Source organism: Cetorhinus maximus, chromosome 8 (genome assembly GCF_964194155.1).
Source record: "Cetorhinus maximus chromosome 8, sCetMax3.hap1.1, whole genome shotgun sequence".
NCBI classification, from domain to species: Eukaryota; Metazoa; Chordata; class Chondrichthyes; order Lamniformes; family Cetorhinidae; genus Cetorhinus; species Cetorhinus maximus.
In genome coordinates this window covers 127,463,792-127,478,967 of record NC_135886.1, presented here as the reverse complement: position 1 = coordinate 127,478,967, position 15,176 = coordinate 127,463,792, and the positions used below count along the sequence as shown (strand labels likewise).

The 15,176-nt window shown below is 42.7% G+C and overlaps 1 protein-coding gene across 1 annotated transcript in view; it reads left to right on the top strand.

The window, feature by feature from the left end:
• The first annotated feature begins 12,628 nt into the window (after nucleotides 1-12,628).
• Nucleotides 12,629-15,176, top strand: part of LOC144683959 (beta-arrestin-1-like) — a 61,060-nt gene continuing 58,512 nt past the window's right edge. The window contains exon 1 of the mRNA XM_078547583.1: nucleotides 12,629-12,731. The gene's annotated coding sequence lies outside the window, so the exon portion shown is untranslated. The remainder of the gene's footprint in view (nucleotides 12,732-15,176) is intronic.

The following is a 15,176-nucleotide window of genomic DNA, read 5'->3' as shown; positions in this document are numbered from 1 at the left end:
TTCAGCAGCAGCAGAATTGCACTCGAACACAATCTATAACCTCATGGCCTGGCATATCTCCCACTCTAACATTACCATCAAGCCGGGGATCAACCCTGGCTCAATGAAGAGAGCAGGAGGGCATGCCAGGAACAGCACCAGGAATTCCGAAAAATGAGGTGTCAACTTGGTGAAGCTATAACACAGGACTACTTGCATGCCAAACAGCATAAGCAGCAAGTGATAGACAGGGCTAAGTGATCCCACAACCAATGGATCAGATCTAAGCTCTGGAGTCCTGTCACATCCAGTCGTGAATGGTGGTGAACAATTAAAAAAGTCACTGGAGGAGGCGGTTCCACAAATATCCCCATCCTCAATGATGGGGGAGCTCAGCACATTAGTGCAAAAGATAAGGCTGAAGTATTTGCCACAATCTTCAGCCAGAAACATTGAGTGCAAGAACCATTTCGGCCTCCTCCGGAGGTCCCCAGCATCATAGATGCCAGTCTTCAGCCAATTCGATTCACTCCACGTGATATCAAAAAACGGCTGCAGGCACTGGATACTGCAAAGGCTAGGGGCCCTGAGAATATTCCGGCAATAGTACTGAAGACTCATGCTCCAGAACTTGCCGCATCCCTAGCCATGCTGTTTTAGTACAGCTACAACACTGGCATCTACCCAGCAATGCAGAAAATTGCCCAGGTATGTCCTGTACACAAAAAGCAGGGTAAATCCAACCCGGCCAATTACCGTCCCATCAGTCTACTCTCGATCATCAGTAAAGTAATGGAAGGGGTCATCAACAGTGCTATCAAGCAGCACTTACTTAGCAATAACCTGCTCACTGACTGCTCACGGTTTGGGTACCGCCAGGGCCACTCAGCTCCCGACCTCATTACAGCCTTGGTTTAAACATGAACAAAACAGCTGAACTCCAAAGGTGAGGTGAGAGTGACTAACCTTGACATCAAGGCCGCATTTGACAGAATGTGGCATCAAAGAGCCCTAGCAAAACTGGAGTCAATGGGAATCAGGGAGAAAACTCTCCACTGATTGAAGTCATACCTAGCACAAAGGAAGATGGTTGTGGTTATTTGAGGTCAGTCATTTCAGCTCTAGGACATCACTGCAGGAGTTCCTCAGGGTAATGTCCTCAGTTCAACCATCTTCAGCTGCTTCATCAATGATCTTCCTTCCATCATAAGGTCAGAAGTGGGGATGTTTGCTGATGATTGCACAATGTTCAGCACATTTCACGACTTCTCAGATACTGAAGCAGTCAAATGCAGCAAGACCTGGACAAAATCCAGGCTTGGGCTGATAAGTGGCAAGTAACATTCGCACCACACAAGTGCCAGGCAATGACCATCTCCAACAAGAGAGAATCTAACCATCAGCCCTTGACATTCAATGGCATTTCCATCACTGAATCCCCCACTATCAACATCCTGGGGGTTACCATTGACCGGAAAGTGAACAGACCTAGCCATATAAATACTGTGGCTACAAGAGCAGGTCAGACACTAGGAATCCTGCAATGAGTAACTCACCTCCTGACTCCCCAAGGCCTGTCCACTATCTTCAAGGCACAAGTCATGAATGTGATGAATACTCCCCACTTGCCTGGGTGAGCGCAGCTCCAACAACACTCAAGAAGTTTGACACTGTCCAGGACAAAGCAGTCCACTTGATTGGCACCCTATCTGTAAACATTCACTCCCTCCTCAAACGAGCACAGTAGCAGCAGTGTGTAAACATAGAAGCATAGAAACATAGAAACTAGGAGCAGGAGTAGGCCATTCGGCCCTTTGAGCCTGCTCCACCATTCATTATGATCATGGCTGATCATCCAACTCAATAGCCTGCTCCCGCTTTCTCCCCATATCCTTTGATCCCTTTCACCCCAAGAGCTATATCTAACTTCTTCTTGAAAACATACCATGTTTTGGCCTCAATTACTTTCTCTGGTAGCGAATTCCACAGGCTCACCACTCTCTGGGTGAAGAAATTTCTCCTCATCTCAGTCCTAAATGGTCTACCCCATATCCTCAGACTGTGACCCCTGGTTCTGGACTCCCCCACCATCGGGAATATCCTTCCTGCATCTACCCTGTCTAGTCCTGTTAGAATATTATAGGTTTCTATGAGGTCCCCCCTCATTCTTCTGAACTGCAGTGAATATAATCCTAACCAATTCAATCTCTCCTCATATGTCAGTCCCGTCATCCCAGGAATCAGTCTGGTAAGCCTTCGCTGTACTCCCGCTATAGCAAGTACATCCTTCCTCAGATAAGGAGATCAAAACTGCACACAATATTCCAGGTGTGGTCTCACCAAGGCATGGATAATTGCAGCAAGACATCCCTGCTCCTGTACTCGAATCCTCTCGCTATGAAAGCCAATATACCATTTGGCTTCTTTACCACCTGCTGCACCTGCATGCTTACCTTCAGCAACTGGTGTACGAGGACATCCAGGTCTCGTTGCACATTCCCCTCTCTCAATTTATAGCTATTCAGATAATAATCTGCCTTCCCGTTTTTGCTACCAAAGTAGGTAACCTCACATTTAGCCACATTATACTGCATCTGCCATGTATTTGCCCACTCATTCAGCTTGTCCAAATCACACTGAAGCATCCCTGCATCCTCCTCACAGCTCACCCTCCCACCCAGCTTTGTGTCATCTGCAAATTTGGAGATATTACATTTAGTTTCCTCATCTAAATCATTAATATATATTGTGAATAGCTGGGGTCCCAACACTGATCCCTGCGGTACCCCACTAGTCACTGCCTGCCATTCGGAAAAAGACTCATTTATTCCTACTCTTTGTTTCCTGTCTGCCAACCAGTTTTCTATCCATCTCAACACACTACCCCCAATCCCATGCCCTTTAATTTTACAATCTCTTATGTGGGACTTTGTCGAAAGCCTTCTGAAAGTCCAAATAAACCACATCCACTGGCTCCCCCTCATCAACTCTACTAGTTACATCCTCGAAAAATTCCAGTAGATTTGTCAAGCATGATTTCCCTTTCATAAATCCATGCTGACTCTGTCCAATTCTACCACTGTTTTCCAAATGCTTAATCTTTTATAATGGACTCTAGAATTTTCCACACTACCGACATCAAGCTGACTGGTCTATAATTCCCTGTTTTCTCTCTACCTCCCTTTTTAAATAGTGGGGTTACATTAGCTACCCTCCAATCTGTAGGAACTGTTCCAGAGTCTATAGAATCTCGGACGATGACCACCAATGCATCCACTCTTTCTAGGGCCACTTCCTTAAATACTCTGGGATGCAGATTATCAGGCCCTGGGGATTTATCGGCCTCCAATCCCATCAATTTCCCCAACACCTCCCTACTAATACTGATTTCTTTCAGTTACTCCCTCTCACTAAACCCTGTGTTCGCAACATTTCTGGTATGTTATTAGTGTCCTCCTTTGTGAAGACAGAACCAAAGTATGCATTTAGTTGGTCAGCCATTTCTTTGTTCCCTATTATAAATTCCCCTTTTTCTGACTGTAAATGACCTACATTTGTCTTCACCAATCTTTTTCTTTTCACATACCTAAAGAAACTTTTACAGTCAGTTTTTATGTTCCTTGCAAGCTTACTCTCGTACTCTATTTTCCCCTTCTTAATCAATCCCTTGGTCCTCCTTTGCTGAATTCTAAACTGCTCCCAATCCTCAGGTCTGTTGTTTTTTTTCTGGCCAATTTGTATGCCTCTTCCTTGAATATAATACTATCTATAATTTCCCTTGTAAGCCATGGTTTGGCCACCTTTCCTGTTTTACTTCTGCGCATATTCCATCTACAAGATGCACTGCAAGAATTCACCAAGGATCCTTCGACAGTACCTTCCAAACCCCCAACCACCACCATCTAGAAAGACAAGGACAGCCGATAGATGGGAACACCACCACCAGGAAGTTCCCCTCCATGTCACTCACCATCCTGACTTGGAAATATATCATGCTCCTTCACTGTCGCTGAGTCAAAATCCTAGAACTCTCTTCCTAACAGCAATGTGGGCGTACCTACACCACATGGACTGCAGCGGTTCAAGAAGCAAGCTCACCACCACCTTCTCAAGGGCAACTAGAGATGGGCAATAAGTGCTGGCCCAGCCAGCGAAGCCCACATCTCGTGAATGAATTTTTCAAAAATTACATAATTTGACATATGGTCCTTCTGTAATACATTTAATGTGCATCCCAATGCCAGAGAATGATTCTCCTAACAATTCATTAACTCACCAATCTCACTATAAATGACTTGAACAATTACAGAGCTGTCAAGCACTGAGTCAGGATACAAATGGAAGGGCTTATAAAGATGCACTAAGCGGATTAAGAAAATTCATTGTTAATTAGATATAGAAAAAGCACCATCTGTTTCTTTTCAAGCTCCAGTCGTCTAATGCTCAAGGCTTGTAAACATGTGGGAGAAGAGGCTTAGACAGAAGAAATGCATCAGACTGAGCAATTGGATAAAATGACTTACCCGCCATGGTCACCTTAGTGAAAACATCTATAATCCAATCCTTAATCCTTAATCAAGGCTAATTTAGGCCTGAATATTAAATTAAACGTTTATTCATATTGGATAGATCAAATATTCTAAAGGGTTTTTTTTTAAAATCTCCCCAATGCAATTTTCATCCATTCTTGCCTTTGATTCAATAATGATCAGGAGCAGGAACCCTGGCTAATTTTTCCTATTTGCTAAGACAAGATTCAGCATCTCTACCATTGCCTGTTTGGATTCAGCTAATTCAATACAGACAATGAATTGAAATGAGAAAATGTTGATCTGTCAAGGGCACATTGGGTAGCACCTCACCAACTTCACCATCAGGAAGCCATATCCCTAACAGAGCTGGCTGTTTCCACAGTGCAATGTTAAGCAATAAGAAACATGGAGGTTGATTTTGATCCCTGTTTATGGGAAGGAAAGGGGAGGTAGCACACTATAAATGGTGATACAGTACTTACCAACCCATCCCCACTGTCAGTCCATCCATTTTGATCAGGGCCTACATGTAGACAGCCAGAGAACCCACCTAAAATAAGCGAGAAACTCATTAAAGTATGCAAATCAGTCATGATGGTGATAGGGCTCCGATGCTATTTTCATAGGCTTTAGCATAGTGTGCTCAACTAGCACAGTCTTACTGGTAGGTACGAAACATTTCCTGCAATGTTTAAAGAAGCATTCATCTGCAAGTTGGTCACTGGTATCTATCTGGAGCGGTAAAGAAGGTTTATTCGGGGGGTTTGTGCCTCTTTTAATCATTCTGTTCACTTGGAGAAGTTCAACAGCAGCCATGTCCCAAGCTGCTAACAAGTATTGCACAGGTGGCTTTAAATAACAATTCCATTGCCTGGGCTTGTCTGAAGGCTTCTTACAGCACAGTGATGTGAGAGTGCGGGAGCTAGTAGTTGTGCGCTGCCTCCTGCATAAGCTGGTTTTGCAATGGGAAGAGCTACTGTTGGCAGCAAATGAATAGAAGCATCCAACACATGTAAAGCAGTAAGATGATGAACCAGGGGATGCAGTAACAGAGTGAGTTCTCCAACATCAGCCCAAAGCCAGAGCTGTACAGCACCAACTCATTGACCATCACTTTTCCTGAATGACTCATTTACTGCCAAAAACATTATCTGATCCAGTCCAAATGACGAACTTCCATCCTCATGAGCAGAAGACTGGCAAAAACATTACCTAATTAAAAAGTCTTGCAGTTTAACTGTATTAATAAATGTCAAAATAAATAACGTGGGTTATGATTGCCCTACCTAGACAGTAGAAACCAGGTTGGAGAGGGTGGTAAGGATCAGTTAAAATTGCCCTCAGTAACCTAGTCACCTGGAGCTGCTGGGAGCTAATCTGACCTGATTTTCGCCATGTCATACTCATCTGAAGCTCTCAGGATCGTTTTCAATTTTTGCATGTCTGGTCCTTCTGACCCCACAAGAATCATTTTACAGGGAACATGCCATTTCCAAGACAAGATAGAAATGCGAGTGGATGGATTGGCAGCAGTAATACGGCAGCACCAAGTTTTCCAGCACTAGTGCCTTGTTCAACATGAAAGCGGAGATGAAAGTCAGCCCCAGAGAGTCCGAGGCCACAGTGTTTTATGACAACAGTGATGTTGTTCACAAATGTTGTGTGGCATTTACAGGCATATACTTCATATGCAAGGCATTTGAGCAATTATAGATAAATCTACAGAAGCAGAACTCCCAGGGCAATGCTCATAGTAAACATAAGAACATAAGAAATAGGAGCAGGAGTACACCATACAGTCATACAGTCCTTCAAGCCTGCTCTATGACTCAATAAGATCAAGGCTGATCTTCCACATTAACTCCATTTTCCTACTCTATTCACATATCCCTTGATTCCCTTGGTGCCTGAAAATGTATTGATCTCAGCCTTAAATATACTCACCGACTGAACATTCAAAGCTCTCTGCAGTAAAGAATTCCAAAAATATAAAACATCTGACTGAAAAAATTGCTGCTCTCAATCCTAAATGATTGGTTCATTAGCCTGAAACTATGATCCCTCATCCTAGAGTCTCCAGCCAGGAGAAACAACCTCTCAGCATCAACCCTGTCCAACCCTCTAAGAATTTTATATTTCAATGAGATTACCTTTAATTTTTCTAAACTCCAGAGAGTACAGACCCATTCTACTCAATCTGCTTTCATAGGTCAACCCCCTCCTTCCAAGAGTCAGTCTGGTGAACCTTTGTTGCACCTCATCTAAACCAATAGATGCTTTTTTAGGTAAGAAGACTAATACTCTAGCTGTGGTCTCACTAAAGCCATGTATAATTGCAACAAGACTCTAAAAGCCTAATTTACCATTTTCCTTCCTAATTGTTTGCTATACCTGAATCAGAGGATATACTTCTGTATAACAACAGGAGGTTACCAAAGAGGTACGATGGAAAAATGTAATGAAGAAAGTACTATAGGAAGCAGCTGTGACACTTAGTGCACTATATACTTTTGCCACACGTAATTTGGATCCATAGCATCACCAGAGACAACGCTACATCCAGCCACTTCTGGCCTGGCCTACACAGTGCCCTAGGCAGGGAAGGATGCTTGTGTAAGCGTGTCATGTGTGCACTGGAAACCTTCAAACTGGCTGGATTGGCATCAAGGAGCAAGAAAGGTTGATTTGATGCATACTTTACAGATGTAGGTACATTCAACATATTTGTTTGTCACTAACAACAAACAGGTGTAAAGCTCAAGAGGGACTTTCCACTGGCAATAGTTAAAGCATCAGGCATCCAACTTGCAGGTAAGGCCATTTACATTAAATTCTACTATTGCAAAGCCAATGGAAGTACTGTGGAGTGTTTTTGGAGGGTTTGTGGTGAGATGTTACATTTGGCAGGGCGTGTTGCTGTATCCTCACAGGAAGGGCAGAGGATTCGGTAGCCTATCCATGCAAAAGCTGCAACAGGTATGGGGGCAGCAGTGACAGTGCCTCTGGGTTTGCAACAATAAGGAGATACAGCAGAGGCTGCGGAGAAGGTAAGATCTCTTGTCAGGGGCTAGTAAACGTTTGTTGTAAAGTCGATGAAATTTGAAATCCTGGGTATTTGACAAGAAACCAAAGCCACAAGATTTTACGGTTTTAAACAATCAGAAGATTTCTTTACTATACAAGAGTCAACAAAGCAAAGAGTCAACACTATCTAGCTTATACTCTAACATCCAGAATTAACATGAAGTAAACATGAATTATAGGCAAACTGTTGTCAAACACAAACCACAAACTGCATTTCTAATGGCAGACACAACCAAGAGAGATCCCATGAGTTTCTCAGCCACCCACCCAAACATCAGTGACCATTGTGAGTCACAAAAATCCTTTAAACTCTGTCTTCCTCATGAAGGATTTCAGGTCCTCTCCTTTGAAGATTTAGTTCTGATTTTTCTTCAACAGTTGCTCCAACTCAGACTGACCCAGACTGCTCAACTCCCAGTTGCCCAATCTCTTCTCCCAAGACAGTGTCCCACTGTATTTTTAAGGCTGCACCCCAGCATCTAATCACTGGCACAATCCCAGCTCTTTATCTTCACTCAGCAGAACACTACTGCTTATGGGCTTTCTTTGCCCCAACTTCTAGCTGCACTGAACAGGCACCTCTTCAGCTTCACTGAGCTGACACTACTCCAGGGCTTCTCTGAGCTCCAGCTCCCCAGAGGCATGGAGCTATCAACTACCACTGATTCCCAGACTCTTTTCTTCTGCTCTCAACTAACTGTTACATGGCTCGTTTTTGAGCCCAAAAACCCAGTCACCTGAGCAGCTTTTCACGCCATCTCTCCAGGTCCTGTGCTTGGGTTTTCTCACCATCTTCTAGTATGCTGTCAAAGGGAGCCAGAAACCGCACATGCATGGCCTGTCACCCTGCTGCTCTCTGCACTTGCACCGGAGCCCCGGGCATGCTGGGAGTTGTAGTCTTCTGCCCCAAATCCACACAGTGTAAACCCAGAAATACAGATTCCCTCACACTGTGCAATGGCCTCTGTCAATTTGGAGCTGGACTCCTTCATGCTCCTTGAAAATAACATGCTGTTGTCTGGCAGGCCAGCCAATTCGCCCAGCATCTGGGTGTGCACCCTCATCAGCGTTCTCCTCTATGCCCCCCTATCAACATCTTCATTTGGGTCCCCTGCAGTAGAACATGTCCTTTTTAAATTATTTTTTCACAGGATGTGGGTATTGCTAGCTAGGCCAGCATTTATTGCCCATCAATTGAGAATGTGGGGAGAATGTGGTGGTGAGCCAAATTCTTGACCCACTGCAGCCCATGTGGTGTAGATACATCCACAGTGTTAGGAAGGGAGTTCCAGGATTTTGACCCAGCGACGCTGAAGGAATGGCAATATAGTTCCAAGTCAGGGTGGTGTGCAGCTTGGTGGGGAACTTGCAGCTGGTTGTGTTCTCATGCATCTTCTGCCCTTGTCCTGGGTGGTAGTAGCCTCATCCTCTGGGGAGCTGGCACATGAACTAACTCCTGGCCTGGCTGCAGCCCACTCCTGACTTGTGATTCACCATGTGTAGATCCTAATCCTCTATGAGCCTCTAAGGTAGGTACAGTGCCAGAACATGAGCTGGTGGCTCCATGAGGGTCAAATCAAGTGACAGTCCCCCTCCATCAGTTCAGTGGTGTTTCTCTCACCCTCCCTCCTGAGGCTGCTATGCCTGGGCAGGCAGCAGTTCTGTGGTGTCTGAAAGCAGGAAATCAGAAAGTGGAAGTTAGGGTAAGGGAAATTGAGCTGGGTTGGAAAGGTAGGGGCCCATGATCACACCGTGAGCAACTTACACATCATACTAGATGGCAGGATGAGGGACAGGTGGGGATGGACAAGGGGCATAAGGCAAGAACATTCCATCATCCTCAATGTTCTCAATGACCCTGGTTGGTGGGCTCTGTTACAATGGCCCCATGATGCACAGAACCATCACCTCAACAGGGCTCAGGAGATGGATGTCCTTGTCCACCATTGATTCTGCTCTGCTCTTGACAATTATGCATGAACCAATCCTGCAAGAGAGAGGGCAGAATGTCTGCCATTGTGTGGTATTATGTTTGGATGAAGTGCCTGCCATAGTTGAATAGGTGAAGATATGTAGCAACAGCTGGACTTGGGTGTGAGGCTGGCATCATTGGAATATGCGTAAGGGTGAGGTAGAGGATCTGACTGTTAAACCTAAGTGCCAGTGAGTATGGCTAGATGAGTGGTAGGGGTGTGGTGTATTCAATGGAATGAGGGGTTGGTGAAGTGCTGTGTAGGAGATGTCATATGAAAATGCATTCACTGACTTTGACCACCAATGTAAGATTATTAGATTTTTTGTGGTACTGCTGCCAGGTCCTCAGAACCAGCCTTTGGGAACTGACCTGGTCCTAGTTCCTTTGGAGGGCAGTCCTTGCAAACCTCCAGTTTCCCGTGAAAACATGACATCTCTCCTCCAGTCCACTTCTATCACTAAGATAGTGGTAGAACCTGGGAGCTCTCTCTCTGCTTCAGAATTGCTGTAATAGCATTCATCAGCAACTTCCTATGATTCCGCACAGCTTCCCCTTCAGAGGAACAGACTGCCTTTAAGAAGAGCAGACTGGTTGCACCATGTGCCATCAGCACATGCTATTAAACCCCTGCTGAATGCCAGATGGCCAACATCGCAGGTCCCACTCAGATCAATGCTAAAGTCAGGTAAATAAGGAGGCAGCACCAAATTTAGTACTGCCTGTCACCATGGTAACGGGTGTGGGCAGGTCACGAATCACACGCCCATAAATGGCACCGACCATTATTTAGACCTAAATGTACTATATATTAAAAAAAGGATTAATTTTTCATCGGAACTATAACTGTCTTGTATATTTTCTGGCATTTTCTGTTCTTATTCCAAATTTCTATTATTTACAGTTTAATTAACTAGAGCCTTTGTAGTTGTAATAATTTTTCTTGATACTCGTCTATTCCTTTTGAACGCTATCTTAGTTTCTGAGTTTTCTTGACCAAGACATAAATTTTTGTCCAGATTTTGTTTTTAAGCTGTAGAGTTGCTAGGAATAAAACCACATATCAAAGCCCCTCAGGACACCTTGTACTTCATGACTGAATCAACCAATTCTAATTTAGAGATCCATCTCACCAATGCCAGAGAGTGCCTAACTTCACATGTGACAGTGGGAATTCAGCTAGAATGCTGCTTTACTTTCTATAAATAGGTGAAACATTATCTTGCAAAAACCTCATGGGCACTTCACTGAAGCTGCCCCATACATCAGCCAATCATCCACCAGTTAATGTAGAGCCAGGAGTCTCCAGTCTATCAACTATGTCAGTTAAAGTGGAACAATGTTTGTGAATGCTAGAGGTAAAGGCGGAAAGTAAAATAACTTGAACCCTGTCCTAAATTACAGATTTCATCTTCAAAGAAATGTCTTCAGAGATGAATAATAGGTCTTCTACTGCACCGGCAAATTCTTTTACATGCGAGCCATAAGCAAAATATATTACATGAACATTCTGTTTCCCCTCGTAACCTACCAATAGGCAAGAATCCCTATTCAAGGAGCTTTTGTCCTTTTGTTCTTCCAAATCACTTGCAACCAAAAGGATAGACTTCTGCTCCTTGAATTCCATCAGTGATGCTTTCAAACCAGTTATTGGGATGTATAAGAACAAACATGGGATGATTACCTCTTCCTCTACTTGATAATTCCCCAATTCAGCAAAGCTGAGCATGGTAGCTCAGTAGGTTGTTATATCATGGATGTGAATCTATTCCTCACTAAGATGCTAGATGTTGGCGTTCCAAAGCATTGTCCTCAGTCTTAGTTAAACAGATTGTGAACATGGAATTATCCATCCCTGGGCATGAGCTCATTGGGGTGGACTAAATTATAGATTGTTGAGGAGTGCCCTTATAGTCTAAGATTGGGCTAATAACTCCCAAACGTAAGATTCAGCCCCTACTCATCCAAATATTTGGTACAGAAATGTTTCTCAAGGAAAGAGCAATTTCTTTTTGAAATACATTAACATCTACACTCAGCTGATGATTCTACATTTGTTTAATTGTCAAAGTAAAATTACAGAATTCAATTATCTATTTCCAGGTACATCATTCCCTTAATTACAGCTTTCATTGCCACCCTGAGGGTTGTCAAACTGTGTGGTATATGCATTATTGCAACCTGTCTCCTTCAGTGTACCTATTCAAGACCAGGGCATACAGCATTGATTATGGAGCAGCTAGTATTCCCCACTCAGGTATCACACATGCGCAAGTTGTCTGATAAACGAAATAACTTGCATTTATATAGCACACATTACCGCCTCAGAACATCCCAAGCACCACACAGCTAAGTAATGACTTTTGAAGTGTAGTCACTGTTGCGATATAAGAAAGGTGGCAACCAATTCACAAACAACAATGCCCAGATAATCTGTTTTGTTTTAGTAATATTGGTTGAGGGATAAATATTGGCCAAGGCACTGAGGAGAATTCTCCTGCTCTTCAACAAAATAGTGTCATGGAATCTTTTACCTCCACTACAGTATTCAGATGGGGCCTCGGCTTAATGTCTCATTTATTTAATGTTCCAACCTAAAGACGAACATCCAACAGTGCAGTCCTCCCAGGGCTATAAATGGAACACATGTTCAAAATGAAAGATGCAAGATCTTTAAATGATTTATCCAACCAGTAAAAATTTTAACATGCGCTTTTAAATATATGGCCTTGTCTAGTTCAAGCAAAGGGCAACGTGTTCTTGATGTTAATCTTTCATTCTGCACTGTCATTGAAACCTTTCCAGGCTTCACACACTGTGTGACATAACAATGCAACAATGTAATATGCTTGATTAATCCTCGTAGATTGTCCTCAGTCATTTCACTGAGTGCCAGGATAATCTCTGCATCTCTTCTACCTCTGCAAAACTCCTCCGTTGCTCTGAAACAGGCAGTTATTTATAACACAAACTTTATCCAGTTAATAAATTAATAGGATTCGAACGAAAGCACTGTAGAGGCGAACTGTACTTCTGAATGGGAGGTCAAGTATATAAAGAAGAGACAAAGTGTGACAGTTGTAGACACACGACACATTGGGATTGTTACAGTCAGAATAAATCGACGTAGCATTATCTACACTTGAAGTCAAATACTAGACAAGGTAAAGCTGCATGAATGATATATATATTTTTTTTTAGTGAAACTGCATGTTATTCTCCGTACAAATAAACCACCACTTTAGCAGTAATTAAACCCATTATCTGTCTTTCTATGAAGGTAATAATTATACTTGAACTCATCTCCCGCCTGTTATTTTCTCCTTTGTTTTGGTCAGTCGTACAAAAGAGCTTCTCGTACCTAACCATCTCAGTCCTGATAATAGAACCCACTCAAAAGATTAACAGGGTAGAAATGAGGTCTCATTGCGCCCGTAAATTGCTGACGTAAACTGAAATTGGCAATGGGCTGATCCCTCTTTCAGCAGCACACCCAAATTATTGAAGGAGGATCCGGGGGTCCAATGTCAGTCAAGCCTTGGACCCTCATTGGGGACTGTACTCTGTGCACGCTGTCAGTACTACACCTGAAAATGGTTCCTAAATTTTTTTTATCCTGACCTATTCTTTCTCTCAGATGAGGGCTGATCTCCTTTACATTTCCAGCAGTTTTCAAATCAGACCTTCAGTGTTTGTCATTCTTTCCAGCATCACCAACTGCTTCCATGTGGTCCCAATAACCATGCGGTTCAAATGTATGAGAGATTTATTCTTGTTACAGTTATCTGAAGCTGCATCTTGTTGTTATAATGCTTGCTATATATATCAAACAAGCTTCTTCTTCACAAGTACCCAACTTGGATAACATCCAATTATGAAATTGGTTTAAGATTAGAGGGATAAACGTAGGGAGATGATCAAAAAATACTGTGGTATATGATAGCTCCGATCTTAATAGGACTAGGAGAGCAAAGGAGTGTGAAATGTAATCAGTCAAGGTTGTCATATGAACTGTAATGTTAGATTGGTATCCAGGAAGTTTTTATCTGAGCTAACTTAACAAGAAAGCACTGCAGAGTTCTCTTCTGGAAAGTTGTACCTGTCATCTTCACTTCCCTCAGCACGTGAAAGAAATTGTGAAATAACCACCGTTGCTCGAATCAATATATGAAAACAGTGCCACAGAAAAAGCGTAAGTTACAGGTGTTCACTCAAATGCCTTATTCTTATTATTTTATTGTAGTCTCATAGCAACTGCTCAATTCTAAAATTAAATATGTGTTATCAGTATATATTAGATGAAGTTGTTATAAGTAAAGCAAGTCAAAAACCAGGATGCACTTCAAAGCCATTTGACCTGAAAGCTAAAATATATAATTTCAACCTTACATGGATCATTAATGCGGCCATTAATAAGAACATTAATGTGCAATTTTGAACTCCCAACTTGGAAAGAACTTTATGCATTGAAGATAATTTAGAGAAAAACGACAAAGATTGATTCTGGGTCATAAATTATGATGAAAGGCTCATTGAACTGAACTTTGAAAAAAAACATGGTTGGAGAGGAGGCAAGATTCAGATTTTTTAAATGTTGAGAGGAAGAGATAAGCAAGCCATTTAGCACAAAACTAAAACCATGTGTTCAAATTTAACAGCCCTCAGGCATGATAGAGTTTAGATCTGTTTGCCTCATGGCAGAAACAACTGTGGAAAAGATTCTCAGGAATTGATTCTTTTAAAAATAACTGGTTATACATTAGGTTTGATCTCAGACTGAAGTCTATAATGATAAATTTGGACAGAGATAAACAACTACTCTATGGGAGGCAAACATTCCTGTGCTACTGAGGGCAATGGTGATGGTGGCGCAGTGGGTGGGACAGGCAGAGGGAGAATGGCATTTCTCTGGAGGGCAGATGGCCGATATTGAATAGTAGAGATGGAAATGGGCAGAAATTCTAGGTGCTTACTTAATTACCATTAGGCAACAGGGATTTTTGATTCAGAACATTTTTTTTCAGGAGATTAGAACACGATATCAGAGGTCAATTTTTAAAAAATGTTATTGATGTGCAAAGGAAGAACTTTTTATAGCACCTTTCATCTCTTCACAACATCCCAAAATTTTCACAACCAAAACAATTACTTCGAATGTGCAGTCGCCATTTTTTTGTGGGCAATTGCAGCAACCAATTTTGCAAAGAGCAAGGCTGAAAAACAACAATAACATAAATAACTAATACTCAGATTAGGTAGCGTTGATTGAAGGATGAATGTTGGCCAGGACGCTAGAAGAATATCCTATCCTTCCCACCTTCCCATGCAATTGCAAAAGGCGCAACATCTGCCCCTTTACCTCCTCCCTCCTCACCGTCCAAGGGCCCAAACATTCCTTTCAGGTGAAGCAGCGCTTCACTGGCACCTCCATCAATTTGGTCTACTGCATTCGCTGCTCCCAATGCAGTCTCCTCTACATTGGAGAGACCACACACAGACTGAGTGACTGCTTTATGGAACACCGGTCTGTCCACAAGCTTGACCCAGACCTTCCTGTTGCTAAAAACAAAAAGCTAAAAGCTACTGCGGATGCTGGAAATCCAAAACAA